A 14764-nucleotide genomic window follows, 5' to 3' on the forward strand; every position below is an offset into this window, starting at 1 on the left:
TTCTCTATGCCCCTCCCCCACTCATCCTCTGTTTCTGTCTCAATAATAAATAAACTTTAAAAAAACTTAAAAAAAAAAAAGATCTACCCTTGGAGTTGCTTAGGGGTCCAATCTTTTTCCTCATCTCCAACTCCAAAGGTAAATTGTAACTGATAGCTGGTCTTAGTAGCCATGCTAGGTCATGGTGATTTTATAGGGGGGTCTTGAAAAATCTTTGTTCACTTCATAGAAGGAGACCCTGGAAGACAGTCCCTTTCTGTCTCTGAGTGTTGCTGTCTCTTGATGTCTCTGCAACCTTTCCAGCCATCTTCGTCATAAGGCAAGACAACTTGAGAGCAGAACTAATATAGGGAAGAGGCAGAGAAAAAGATGAAAAGTCAAGGTCCTTCATGAAGTTGAGCCGCTGTAACAGTTCTGGAACCTAACCTCCAATAGGTTAGGCAATATATTCTTCTCTTATTTAAACCACACTGAATCACTTTGCTTATCCATTTGGAGTGCCATTGTAACTACTGTATTGTAAATGATGGAAAATAATTGCATATGTTGAAAAAAATAGTGTTATATTCTAAAATAAATAAATAAATAAAGTTACAAGCTTCATTGCAAAGCTTGAAACTAATAGTCAACTAAGTAATAAAGCACATGGAAGTACATTGCTCTCATTTAAAAAATTGTGATAATATTTTAATGAGAACAAAACTACTTTGTAACTATCAACAGATAAAGTATCATTTTAGGTATTTATATTTATGTCATCCTTTTAAATCCCTTTATTTGTTTTATAATAAACAAATATGGCTATTGAAAAAAAACCACATTGAATCAGGATTTTCTGTTATTTGAAATCAAAGCCATATACAATTTTGTTGAGGGTGACTTGAGAAACCTAAAACTTGCCCTTTGAAAACCAGCACGGCCCTCCTCCTTTGCTCATTTATAGGAGTTTCATTGTCAATTGTATACCATTTGCCAGCCCTTATGTGTTGAAATGGGTCAATAAAATATCAAATAAATGGCCAAAAGGGAGGCCAGGATAGAGTACATAATACATGTTGCATAAAAACACTCAGCTGAGGGTTGTGCAAATGGCATACACTGGTTGACAGATCTTACAGGGTAGGGAACTGAGACTCCCTGGTCGAGGGTATGGAGTTCAGTCTGCAATGCTGGTTGCCATCGTCCAAGGGCACATGCGAGCAGTGGGCATGTAGAGGGATATACATAAATGTTTCCTTTGGAAAATATCTCAGGGAGAGAGATTATACATTCAATTAACTAGTAATTTTATGTAACTGTAAAATTAATCAGTGCTGCGTGGTCAGCATCAAATGGGATCCCTCTTGAGTATGATTTCATGGTTTTTGTTATTCAGAGACTAGGAGCCTAAAGAACAGAAAAGAAAGCAAACAGTGGAGTCACACAGACTGATGGGGAGTAAGAATCTGAGAGGGAAGATGGGAGGGTTGGAGGAGGGGAGAGGAAGGTTAAAATTCAGAGGATCTAGGGTTGATTGCAGTTTAGCTCCATTTGATAGTGACACCTGGTTGAGGAGGCAGGCGTTGTGAGGGTGGGAGTGTGACAGTCTGAAATCATGAGGAAACTTTGCACAGTGGCAGTTTCATAGCCAATGAGGTTTATCCGAGGCGCGATTATTGCTGATTGAAAACTTTTCCCAATACCCCGCCGTGACGACTTGAAATCATGAGGAAAGGTGAGTAGATGTAATAGCAACAAAGAAGCCACTAGAAGATGGTGGGCCAAGAGAAAGATTTGAGAGTCGGCATCTAAGAGACAGATTAAGTGGGGAAGGTCTAGGATGTAACTAGGCGGGCTGAGTGAGCCTGAAAGACAGGGGACAGGGAAGGACAGGGAGAGAAGCACTGTGAGTGCCACGTGAGGCTAGTTATCCTGTCATCCGTATGCATGGGAAGAGAAAGGCCACATCAGGAACCAGCATAATCTTTCATTATTGGCCAAATATTCCACATGTGGAGATTAAAAATTGCATTTAATGAAGGTAGTTAGCATAACACTAATCATCTCTTTTTACTTTGAAAACACAAAGACATACAGTGCATATTTTATTAAGATGGTTTCCTTACTCTGCTTCAAAACGCAGTCACCAGTCACCATAGGGCTTGGTGTGCTGATGAGCCGTTTCTAGGGGAAAACTATGGTCTCGTTGTAAAGGCCATTTGATTAGCCTAGACATAACTGGCAGTACTGTTTTTAACATTTCCTTTGCGATGCCTGATATTTTATGAAAACTTTCTGCCCTGTTTACTGAGAAAGTTTGAGATGAAAAATAATTTTTTTTTATCTGTCTTTTGTTTTAATTGCTTCCTTCCCTGTGTTGACTAGTTTCTTTTTGTTTTTCTTGTTCACTTGTGTTTATTGTGGTGTACTACCTTGCTGGCTGTTACCTAGCCTCGCCTTTGGATTCCAGAGGAGCTGTAGCTTCACCCTCGAGATACAGACTCTGCAGCCTCATAGGCACCATCAGCCCCTCCACGAAGACACAGCCTGAGAGCATGGACCACATGTCCTGGATGTTCTCTAACAACTAGTTAGACGTAAGCTCTTTGTTTCAATAGTTTTCTTTGACTGCTAAGACTAGTACATGTAATATGGAATGATAAAAAAAAAAAAAACTTGGAAAGATCCAATGGATTTTGTCTTTTTTTCCCCTAATTATGACTTCTAGAGAAAATTACTTAACCTTTCTATGCCTCAATTTCTTGTTAGTAAAAAGAGGGTAACAATAATGTTTATCTTTCACCAGTCTTTTTGCTGTAGTTTGAAGTGTTTGGGTTCAAAGCTGATGGCCAAGAAAGAATTCTTATGATGTCTTGGGTGCAAAAAAGTGGCCTTATTAAAGCACAGGGATAGGACCCATGGGCAAAAACAGATGTGTTGGGGTTGTGACAAGTGACTGGATATATATATATAAGATCTGGAAGTTGGGGGAGGTAAAGGCAAGGGGAATTTTCCAAAAGGACTTTCATATACTAAAGAAGACTCGGTGGCTCCTAGAGGCCTAGCTTTTGTCAAGCTAAGGTTGTTTTTTCCCTCTGGCAAAGGATTAAGTAACATTAAGACAGTTGGGAGTTCCTGGAAGAATGTCCTATCTCAGTACCTGTCAATGGGCTGTGGTTATATGGAAGTTTAATTTTATCTACAGTTCCTCTGCCTTTGTTTCCACATCATTAAGACGATTAGGTGAAATAATGTATTATGATATGTGATCAAATAAGTGTTCAATGGACAGTAATTTCCTCCTCTAATTTTCTTCAAATAGGTAAAGATTCAATTTTTTAAAGCAATAGAAAGACTTCATTTGGGTCTTTTGTTCCACTTTGCTTATGCATCTATGGCTCATGGGAAATAGAAAATTTGTTTTCAACCAAGCTCTACTCCTGGCCTTTATGTCTGATTTAGACTTTCATCATCCAACTTTCCTTGAATTATCTTTCTTTCTTCAAATAAGTCATTAAGGTCCCCTTTATGATGACCTATTAAAGTCACACTAAATGGACATTAAAGGATCCCCATGCACCACACAGTGCACGTACAAAAAAGGCTTTTTTCTAAGGCACTTTGCAATTGGCATTACTTCAAATAATATGCCATTCTCATTAATATTAAACATGCAAATGAAAATAATTTCCTTTCATTCCTGAATGTTTAAAGCACAGTATGGATGACCTATGTCTCTTTGAAAAGTTTTCCATAAAATGCTGCTGATGTTTTTTCCCTCTTTAATCTATTTCCCTTAGCAGCGGAGGCATCCCAACCTGGGTCACCAACAATTACCATTAAGCGACAGTTGCTGCATCTTACTGTGGGAAGAAAAAGCACTGAAATGGAAGTGTAGAGACTTGGTTTTAGCCCCAGTTCTCCTATCAACAGCTGGGACAAGCTGAACTAGCTTCCCAAATATTCTCTTACATTTAGTGATTAGAACAGAATTGCTCTTCCCAATAGTCTTGAGCACAACATTAACAGTCTGTTACTTAAGAAAAAAGAAAAAAAAAAAAAAGGAAAGAGTGTTTCATACCAGATTAATCAGAGTAAAATGTTTCTTAACTGCAGAACTTCTCAGGGCCTTTAGTACACTAATGATATGATGAATCTTTAGAAAAACGTATATGTTGGATTTCCCAAATTTTTGAATCAGTCATTACTATTTCATGATATTGCTACTGCAGAAAATGGAAGACAATTTGGGAAATCTGCCTGGAACAGTTTCTGAAGTCCCTTCCTCTTCCATAATTCTGACTACTGATTGACTGATGTTTAAATAACATTGAATTAGTTCTTGTGTATACCAGACAATGTAGTAGCACTGGAGATACTGAGAAGAGAGAGAAATTCTCCTTCCCCAGAGATTTAGTAATCTAGTTAGGGAGAACTATGATCACAGGGTTATTTAAATCTAGATCATTTCTTAATTTTATTCATATTCTCACATCCTCATTGTTAGGTGACACTAAGTATGTGTACAGTGGGTGCTGGGCAAGCCTCTTTGGTGACAGTGAGCTGTTTATGCGAGCAAAGGAAACCCTTCTGCTCATTCCCACTGCACTCCTAGAAGAGGTGCTTAACTGTGGCTCATTGTAGTCAGCTTGAGAGGGAGGGCTTGTTGCAAGGGATATTCTACTAATAAAGAGATCTCACAGACAACAAGAAAAATATAAATACCTCATTAGGGAGAATAAGTAGATAAAGGACACATGAACTAAAAACCTGCAAGGATAAAATAAACCTTAAAATGATATAAAATGAAGTATAGTATAGTATAATATAGCATGATATGATACGATTCACACACACACACACACACACACACACACACAACACACCAAGCAGGAGGATGGACCCTGGAAATGAAAAAAAATGACTAGATAATACTCTTTTCCTCAAAGATCTGATAGATTTATAAGAAGACAGACACATAGACAAGCAATTACAAAACACCATAGTAATACTAAGATAGAAAGTTCCAAGGGTCCTACTGGAGAAGTTCTCTCTCTCTGGGCCATGCTCACAAAGGCATCCCAGGAGAAGTGGTGTCTCAGCTGAGTCTTGAGGGACCTAGACCAACAAATGAGGGAAATGAGTCTAACAACTATTTGTTCTTTTCTGTGGTATGATATAAAAATAGTATGGCTCAGTAAGGACCAAAATTTGTGAAACTTAATGGTTGTCACTTATAAGTAGAAATAAAGGCTGTCTTCCTATTCTTTGACTTTATTCTTGAAGCTTCCCTTTGGGTATTTACTTTTTTTTTGCATACCATTAGTCCCCTTTTTATTTTATGCACAACCCTAAATGTCTCAATTTGCCTGTTTTCTAATAAAGGGCTATAGTGAAGTGTGTTTAACAGATTGAGGCCCACTTGTTAGGTACAACATCACATCCTCTTGACCCATCTGGTTTTAACCAAGGGACACTGAACAGTGGTGTGCACTCTGCTACATCTCTCTGTGTGGCTTCTCCTAAGCTATAGATACTACTCACCTATGCATGGGGACCATCCCCACACAGGGAGGTGTTCATGTCTCCAATCTCAGCCTTCAACCCATGGGGAACAGGGTGTCATCGAATGCTTCAGTCTCCCTGTCCTGAAGTGGGACAATTCTGATATGCATTCTTCACAACTCCTCATGGGACCACAGGCAAGATTGCATCCCACAGGTTAATACCATCATCAAAGCCCTATTGACTGGTCTTCCTACCATTCTCTCTGTGGTATGCAGAATAGTCCCCCAAAGATGTCCAAAACATAATCCCCAAATACATTAATATATTATCTTATATGGCAAAAGAGTCCTTGCCAGTATGATTGAGCTTAATGACCTTGAAATGGGGAGATTATCCTGTATATGACACATTATCTTGTGATCCTCCTGGATCAAAGGAGGTTTCAAATGCAGAGAACCTTTCCTGACTACGGTCATAGACATGTGACTATGGAAGAATGGTTCTAGAGATGCAATGCTGCTGGCTTTGAATATGGAGGAAGGGTCATGAGCCAAGGCATACAGGCAGCCTATAAAGCTGGAAAAGGCTAGGAAACAGGTTCTACCCTGGAGCCTCCAGAAATGAATGCAGCCTGCTGACCCCTTGATTTTAGCCATGTGAGACCTCTGTTGGACTATTTATCTACAAAGCTCTAAAATAAAAACGTTTGTGCTGCTTTAAGCCATTCAGTTTGTGGAAATTGTTCATAGAAGCAATAGGAAATAAATATGCCTGTCTCACTTTTCTACTTCTTCACTTCTGTTTCTTAGAATAGTCTCTGAAATAAGCTACCTGCAGCCAAGTCCTCGGCTCAGGGTCTGAGAGAACACAAAGGGCATGCCCTTTATCGAGGCAATAAGAAATGCTGATTGTTTGGGACACTGCCATATTTGGATAGCTTTAATGATGACTGTCCTATGAAGGCCAGGATGGAGAGGAGGCAATATTTCCATGGAACAGACTCTACTTTCAGTGGTGATGATAAGCTTCCAGAATAGCAGAAGCCAGAAGACACTGCAAAGAGAGACATCATTACCATAGTGGACAGAGAGGCCAGAGGGGCCAACAATACTCCTGGACCTTTCTTGATCCCTCATGATGATTAATAAATCATTTTGTTAGGGATGAGATAGGTGGGCAGTAAAATACATAAAAATGTGGCTCTCTCATTTCACCTATCACTATTGAACTGACATTGCTCCCTCACTTTCTACCTATGAACTCAGGAATTTCTCTGTGACCAACTGATGTGGGAGGAAAATTGTCAGTCATCACTTAATGGATGGTTTGGCTCAATACATTGGTGTAAGCCAAAAATGGACTGCTGCTAAATTACAGTCCCACTCAGAGTTGGCCTTAAAGGATAGTGGTGAAGGGAAATCCTCTCAGTGGGTAGAACTGCAAACATTCCAGGTCATCAAATTTGCATGAAGGAAGAAATGGTCTGGGAAATAATATAAACAGATTCCAGTGGCTTGGATGGTTGATCAAGAGCCTGGAATATCAGGAGAATGGAGGCAAGGACTTTGAGGGGTAAAATGTGTGATTGGACTTATGAAGTGGCACAAATTATGAAGATATCTGTGCTCGTGTGATGCTCCCCAGAGATTAAACTTTATAGGGAATATACTCATGAACCCAATGGGTTGGACATTAGCAAGCTCCATCTTTGGTCACCCCACTGTACAAGAGGACCATGAACAGAGTACCCCTAGTGGCAGAGGTGAAAGCTATTCATGGACCCAAAACATAAGCTCCCTCTCACCAATGCTACTGCTGAAGACTGACTTATCAGCAGCAGGGACCAAATTTTATTGCAGACTTTCCCCCTGAACACCAGACTTATACAGCCAGCCTCCTCTTATTTCTCCAAATAGAGCCTGAATAAACATCTCAAGAAGAAAGAAAGGAAGGAAGGGAGGGTGGGAGGAAGGAAGGGAGGGAAGTAATATAGATTGCATAGTATCCTCCAAAAAGATAAGTCTAAGTCTTAATGTCTGGTACCTGTGATTGTGACCTTATTTGGAAATAGGGTCTCAACAGATGTAATTAAGCAATTAAGGTAAGGATCGCAGGATGAGAACATTCCAGATTTGGTATGGACCTTATAAGAGAAAGGAGAGGGAAATTTGAGACACAGAGATGCTGTGGGAAGAGGCAATGGGGAGACAAGAGAGAGTAGAGTTATACTTCCACCAACAAAGGAACACTTGGAGCCACTAGCAGCTGGATGGCAAGGAAGGATCCTTCCTGAGAGCCTTCAGAGAGATCACGGCCCCATGGACACTTTGATTTCGGACTGACTTCCAGAACTGTGAGAAAATATACTCTTCTGTTTAAAACCACCAAGGTCGTGCTAATTGGTTGCAGCAGCCCTAGGAACCTAATACAGGGGAAACAAGACAAATAAGCAAGTGCTGCAAATACTTGAAAAGAGCTTACTCTTAATGTTTGTTTAATTATTTAGAGAGAGAGAGAGAGAGAGAGAGAGAGAGAGAGAGAGCACACGCACATGAGCAGGGATGGAGCAAAAAGAGAGGGAAAGAGAGAATCCCCAGCAGACTCTACACTGTCAGCACAGAGCCTGGTGGGGGCTGGATTGCATGAACCATGAGACCATGACCTGCCAAAATCAAGTGTTGGACACACAACTGACTGAGCCACCCAGGTGCCCTGAAAACAGCTTAATCTTTGATTTCAATGATAAAATGAAAGATAGTAAGTGATTGCAATGGCCCAAAACAGGAAGAGGGAATTCTGGTGTCCTCCCTTAGCTGTGCAGTGGGGGGCATGTACACTCATGGGGTAAATTTTTTCTCCATTAATGGAAGTAAGAAAGTTTCCTTTGCATTGTTCTGTGAAGTATATGTGGGAAATTGTCCTGTAAGATGCAGTGAAGACTATGTGATTCAAAAGAGTTAACACAATTTTTATATGTATGGAATAAAGAAAACAGATCTTATTTTAGCCCTAATGCAGCAGAGATCAAAGAAAATGGAAAACACTGATGAATATAATCCCAGTTTAAAATATATAGTGAAATGAACTTAATAAGCAAATTGGCTTCTAGCCTCAATGTCAGGCTTCAGTTCTGCAGGTAGAATAATTCAGTAAAAAATACCCAACAACAACAAAAACCCTAATATTTTTGGTTCTCAATTTTGTTAACTAAGCTGAAAAATTGGAAGTAAAACTTTATAGGTAAAGATGTATGGTGAACAGGTTTAGAATGTGCATTTCAGAAATTCAAATCTAGACAAAAACCTACAGAAATTCTGGTACTTTTGAACATTGATATTCAGGTGTAAGTAATACAGATTCACTCGCTTATATGTGATTTTATTAACTACACATTTTTACTATCCACAATCACTCCCTGGTGATCTCATCTAGGTTTCATGGCTTTAAAGTACCATTTTACTGCTGACAACTCCCAAATTTATATCTCCAGCTCAGACTTCTTCCCTGAACACCAGACTCATACATCCAACTGCCATGTGACATCTCCACATACGTGCTGATTATTTTTTTAAACTTTTTATAATAGTTTATTGTCAAATTAGTTTCCATATAACACCCAGTGCTTCTCCCCACAAGTGCCCCCCACCATGACCACCACTCCCTCCCCCGGCCCCCTCCCCCTTCAGTCCATGGTTCGTCTCCAGTATTCAGTAGTCTCCCTTGATCTGTGTCCCTCACTCTTCCCAGCTCTCTTTCCCCCTTCCTCTCCCCATGGTCCCCTGCCAGGTCTCTCCTGTTAGACCTATGAATGCAAACATATGGTATCTATCCTTCTCTGCCTGACTTATTTCGCTTAGCATGACACCCTCAAGGTCCATCCACTTTCCTACAAATGGCCATATGTCATTCTTTCTCATTGCCGTATAGTACTCCATTGTATATATATACCACATCTTCTTGATCCATTCATCAATTGATGGACACTTAGGCTCTTTCCATGATTTGGTTATTGTAGAAAGTGCCGCTATGAACATTGGGGTACATGTGCTCCTATGCCTCAGCACTTCTTTATCCCTTGGGTAAATCCCTAGCAGTGCTATTGCTGGGTCACAGGGGAGTTCTATCGATAGTATTTTGAGGACATACATGCTGATTAAACACCTCAGACGTAACATGTCCAAACCCCTTCATGTCCTCCCTATGCCTGCTGCATTTTCTCCCCTCTCTGCAGTCATGAGCAGCCCCTCAATTCTTGTCACTGGTTTTCCTCCGCATTCCAAACTCAGTCCTTCATGAAATTCAGTCATCTCTCACATTGGAATGCATCCAAATTCTGAAAGTTTCCACCACTGCTTCCCTAAGCCAGTTCCATCAGCCTGACTTGACTCCTGCAATAGTTTTCCAACTGATATTTCTGCTTCCACCCTCCTACAATCTAATTCTCAAATAGCTGCAGGAAAGATCCATTTATTTGTTTATTTATTTTTTGTTTATGTACTTTGGGGGGGGAGATGGGCAGAGAGAGAGGGGGACAGAGGATCTGAGGCAGTTTCTGTGCTGAGAGCAGAGAACCCAATATGGGGCTCAAACTCATGAACCATGAGATCATGGCCTAAGCCGAAGTTGGACACTCAACTGCTGAGCCACCTAAGTGCCCCTTATTTACTTTTAAAAAATGTTTATTTACTTATTTTGAGAGAGAAAGAGAATGTGCCAGTGTGAGTGGTGGAGGAGCAGAGAGTGAAGGAGAGAGAGCATCCCAAGAAGGCTCCACAATGTCAGAGCAGAGCTGGATGTGGGGCTCGATCATGCAAACCATGAGATCATGACTGGAGCCACCCAAGTGCCCTAGGAAAGATTCTTTTAAACAAAAATGAGGAGCACTGACAGTATGGAGCTTGTTTGGGGTTCTCTCTCTTTGCTCCTTCCAGCTTGCACTGGTGCATATGCTCTCGCTCGCTCTCTCTCTCTCTTTCTCTCTCTCTCTCTCTCTTTCCCTCTCTTGATAAATATATAAATTTTAAAAATAAAATAAATTTCTTGAAAAAAACCATAAGTGAGATCATGCCATTCTCTTGCTCAAAATTCTGCAGTCTCTTTCCTTCTCACTCAGGGTAATAGATTCCTCTTACCCATTTCCCTGCAGCTCCTGGATCCCACCCCCTTGTCCCCAGCTGCACCCGCTTTCTCCCTCTCCCTGAGTACAGCAGGAAAGGCTCCTCTCAAGGCTTTTGCTACTGCTGTGCTCTTGCCTGGAATGTCCTTCCCCCATATTCCCTCATAGCTAACTCTCTTCACCTCCTCCATATTTTTGTTCAAATGTCATCTTCTCACTTAGGCTTCCAGTGTCCACCCCTGTTTATCTGGATCCACCAAGAAGCAGGCACCAGGAAGGGGGCAGATGTGGAAGGACTTTATTAGGGGAAACAGCTACGAGGGGAAATTAGCAATGATCTGGGGAGTGCTAAGAGAATCATCAATGATGCTGGTCTGATCCCCAGGGAAGGAGGAAGGAAATGAATTTGGGGTGAAAGGGTCTGAGACTATGCTGTCTTGTGGGGGTAGAGGCTTTTGCAGCATATACCAGCAAAACTGAGCTGCTAGTTTTTACTAGGGAAGAGTTGGCTACCTCTACAAGCCCCCAGATTCTGGAAAGAGGGGCGTGGCAAAGTCAACATCCTCAGGGGCATCCATTGCATGTTTCAAGACCTCCCCACCCCCGCCCACCATCATCTAGCAGGCCTGCTTTTTCTGAGCTTTCAACCATGTCTGCAACTCTCACCTCTAACAATTAGGTCTTGGGCCTGCCCTAAACGATGTTCACCCTGCCACCATAAGGAGATAAAAACCTTTTTACAAGCTACCAAGTCGGCCTCATTTTGCTATTGTCCTTCAGTAGAGCATGAATACAATTTAGCAGTAACTGACCAGCTCTGATGCCTCTGTAGGTACAGTTCCCCCAGTATTTTACCAATGCCTGTATATCACACCTGCCATTGCGTTCGCAGTCCCACCAGGGCATGGCACGAGGTCACACCAGGGAAACCCTCAGCAATGGTGGTGCTACCTTGTCAGAAACTATCAGTGTCCCTCCCACCAACCAGCACAAACAGCATCCTCCCCACCTGCTGCTGGGCCATGGGTGATCTAGACCCAAATTCCTGTCTTTGCCTGCTGGTTTCCCTGGCCCACTGGTGTTGCCACTTTGCTTGGTCCAGGTCTTCCGAGAGGTGGACACCAAGATGGGATTAAATGTGCCTGGATTTTATTAGGGGAATTCCTGTGATGCAAGTCTGACCCTAGTGAGGTGGACAGGAAGGGAAGGCTGGGTGGAGGTCTCCCAGAAGGCCATGTACTCTATGGAAGTTTCCACAGAGCCCTCAGGGATCTCTTGAGCCCAACTCAGCTGTCAGGAGAGTCCCATGTGTCCCAGGAATGGGTCTGCCTTGGTACTGGAGCCCTTGAACTTTGTGGAAGGCAGAATGCCCCCCAAAAGTGTCCATATCTTCATCCCTGGAATCTTCGAGTATCACATTACATAGAAAAAAGAGATTTTGCCAATGTAATTAAGGTTAGAGTCCTTAAAGTAGGGAGACTAACCTGAATTAGGGTCAAATCTAACCACATAAACCCTTAAAAGCAAAGAACTTTCTCTGGCTTAGGGCAGAAGAACTGTGAGGGAGGATAAGTCAGGACAATTCAAAGCATGAGAAAGACTCCCTCCACTATTGCAGGAATGCAGTGTTCTTTTATAGTTTATTGTCAGGTTGGTTTCCATATAACACCCAGTGCTCTTCCCCACAAGTGCCCTCCTCCATGACCATCACCCCGCTTCCCCTTTCCTCCTCCCTCTTCAGCCCTCAGTTTGTTTTCTGTATTCAAGAGTCTCTTATGATTTGCCTCCCTCCCTCTCCCTAACTCTTTTCTCCTTCCTCTCCCCATGGTCCCCTGTTAGGTTTCTCCTGTTAGACCTATGGGTGAAAACATATGGTATCTGTACTTTTCTGCCTGACTTATTTCACTCAGCTTAATACCCTTGAGTTCCATGTTGTTATAAAATGGCCAGATTTTATTCTTTCTCATTGTCATGTAGTATTCCAGAGTATAGATAAACGACATCTTCTTGACCCATTCATCAGTTGATGGATATTTAGGCTCTTTCCATGATTTGGCTATTGTTGAAAGTCCTGCTATGAACATTGGGGTACATGTGCCCCTATAGGAATGCAGTGTTCTTGAGGAGCTGAGAGATCTAGGTGACAGCCGGCAAGGAAATGAGGACTTCAGTCCTACAACTGCAAGGAACCAATCCTGCCAAAGACCAGAGTGAGCTGGGAAGCAAATTCTCCTATAGACAGAAGTCCAGGCCTTGCCTACACTTGATTTCAGCCTTGTGAGACCCAGAGCAGAGGGACCCGCCAGGCCCATCCAGGCTTCTGACCTATAGGAACTGTGAGATAGTAAGTTTGTGTTGGGGTAACTTGCTATGGAAGCAATAGGAAACAGACACTCCCTGTATTTGGAGGTCTCTGAGGCATATTCTGCAGGCCTCCACTGCATGCTCTTTAGAGGCACAGCCCAATGCTTCATTCCCTAGCTTTGCCTCTGCCTTAGTCTCTATAGCACATATCACTTTCTAATAGTCCATACCATTTCCTGATTGGTTTGGTGTATTCCCTGTTTCTTTCCACAAGGATAAAGATTCTCATCTGTGTGCCCACTGGTGGGCCTGACAGTGACTGGAGCACAATTAAATATTCTTAAAAGTGAATGAATGAATAACTATTAATACCTGTTAATATCCCTGCATTTGCATTTGGTGTGGATTATGGTAACATGCAATTGAATGCATGGGATGTGGCTCAAGAAGTCCAAGAATAGAAAAATGTAAAGCTAGGGCGCCTGGGTGGTTCAGTCGGTTGTGTCCGACTTCAGCTCAGGTCATGATCTCATGGTTCCTGGGTTTAGGCCCCACATCAGGCTCTCTGCTGTCAACACAGAGCCTGCTTCAGATCCCCTGTCTCCCTCTCTCTCTCTCTCCCTCTCTCTGTCCCTCCCCAGCTTGCATGCATGCTCTTTCTCTCTTTCTCAAAAATAAACATTAAAAAAAAAAGAAAATGTAAAGCTGTAAACATTGAATATCAGTGCCATTGATCTGCTGTCTTCCTACCATGGACTTATGTGGTCACTGATCACCCGAGTGGCACAATGTCCTATGTGTGCTCACAGATTGACTAGTAATTCACTGCAAGGGGCGCCTCCTGCAAGTCTTCTGGTCCGCTGATTGTCAAGGAGATGGCTAGCGCCTCCTCTCCTCCTTTCTGGAGCTGCCCACCAGTCCACGAAAGCTGGTAAACCCTGACTCTGGCATTTTATAGTTTACAAATCACATTGACATCTGCAATCTGGTTGTTTCCGTGTCATTCACCTGAGGCCCAGGTGATATAATCTTCAATTTAGAGGTAAACTGAGGCCCCAAAAGAGAGTCATTTGCTCAAAGTTATGCAAATAATTAGAAGCAGAGGCTGCACTCAAACCCGTAATTTCCAATTTCAAATTTCATATTCCTCACATTGTGGCATGTTGACTTTTGGTTTGATTGGTTTAAAAATGATGAAATTTGAGAAAAAAAGCATGTGGAAACAGAAATTAGTTTAAGAGCTAATCATAGAAAAGTAAGAAGACTGAAAAAAGAGGGGGAAAATAGGGCATAATAAATTTAGGAAGAGTATCAAAAAGGTTTTTTTGAACACGCCTCAAAATAGACCACATGCATTAAATATGTACACAATCACTGGTGACTCACCCATATAGTTCATTAACCTGGGCATGACCCTGGAAAAATCCTAATGAAAACCATGATTCTACATGCTCTTTTTTCAGGGCACTGAGTAATAAATGAGGAGAGAATCTAAGCATTGCTGAAGTCAAAACGTCTTGAATTATCATCTCTCCTCAAGCTCACCGCGGCTTACGCCTGACTAGATAAGAGCATCAGGTACAGACAATAAGCCTTTGCTCACAGCCCCTGCCGACCACTACTCAGTTTTTCATCTAAAATGGAGTCTGACATGATTGTTCCTCTAACATGGATGGCTAAAAAACATAGAAGGGGGACAATTATACAATTAATTAGTGGTCATTTTAGAAACTTTAAAAAATAGAGAAAAATATAAAGACTAGGAAAAGTATTGCTCGAAGTGCCACACTCCAGGGTCTCTGCCTATTAACCTTGTAATATACCTCTGTTCAATTCACTTTGTGAATTTTTGTACAT

The 14764-nt window shown here is 41.7% G+C and overlaps 1 pseudogene; it reads left to right on the top strand.

The window, feature by feature from the left end:
* The first annotated feature begins 1601 nt into the window (after positions 1 to 1601).
* LOC115279591 lies at positions 1602 to 1715 on the top strand (annotated as a pseudogene).
* The last annotated feature ends 13049 nt before the right edge of the window (positions 1716 to 14764 follow it).

Source organism: Suricata suricatta, chromosome 15 (genome assembly GCF_006229205.1).
Source record: "Suricata suricatta isolate VVHF042 chromosome 15, meerkat_22Aug2017_6uvM2_HiC, whole genome shotgun sequence".
In the NCBI taxonomy this organism is placed as follows: domain Eukaryota; kingdom Metazoa; phylum Chordata; class Mammalia; order Carnivora; family Herpestidae; genus Suricata; species Suricata suricatta.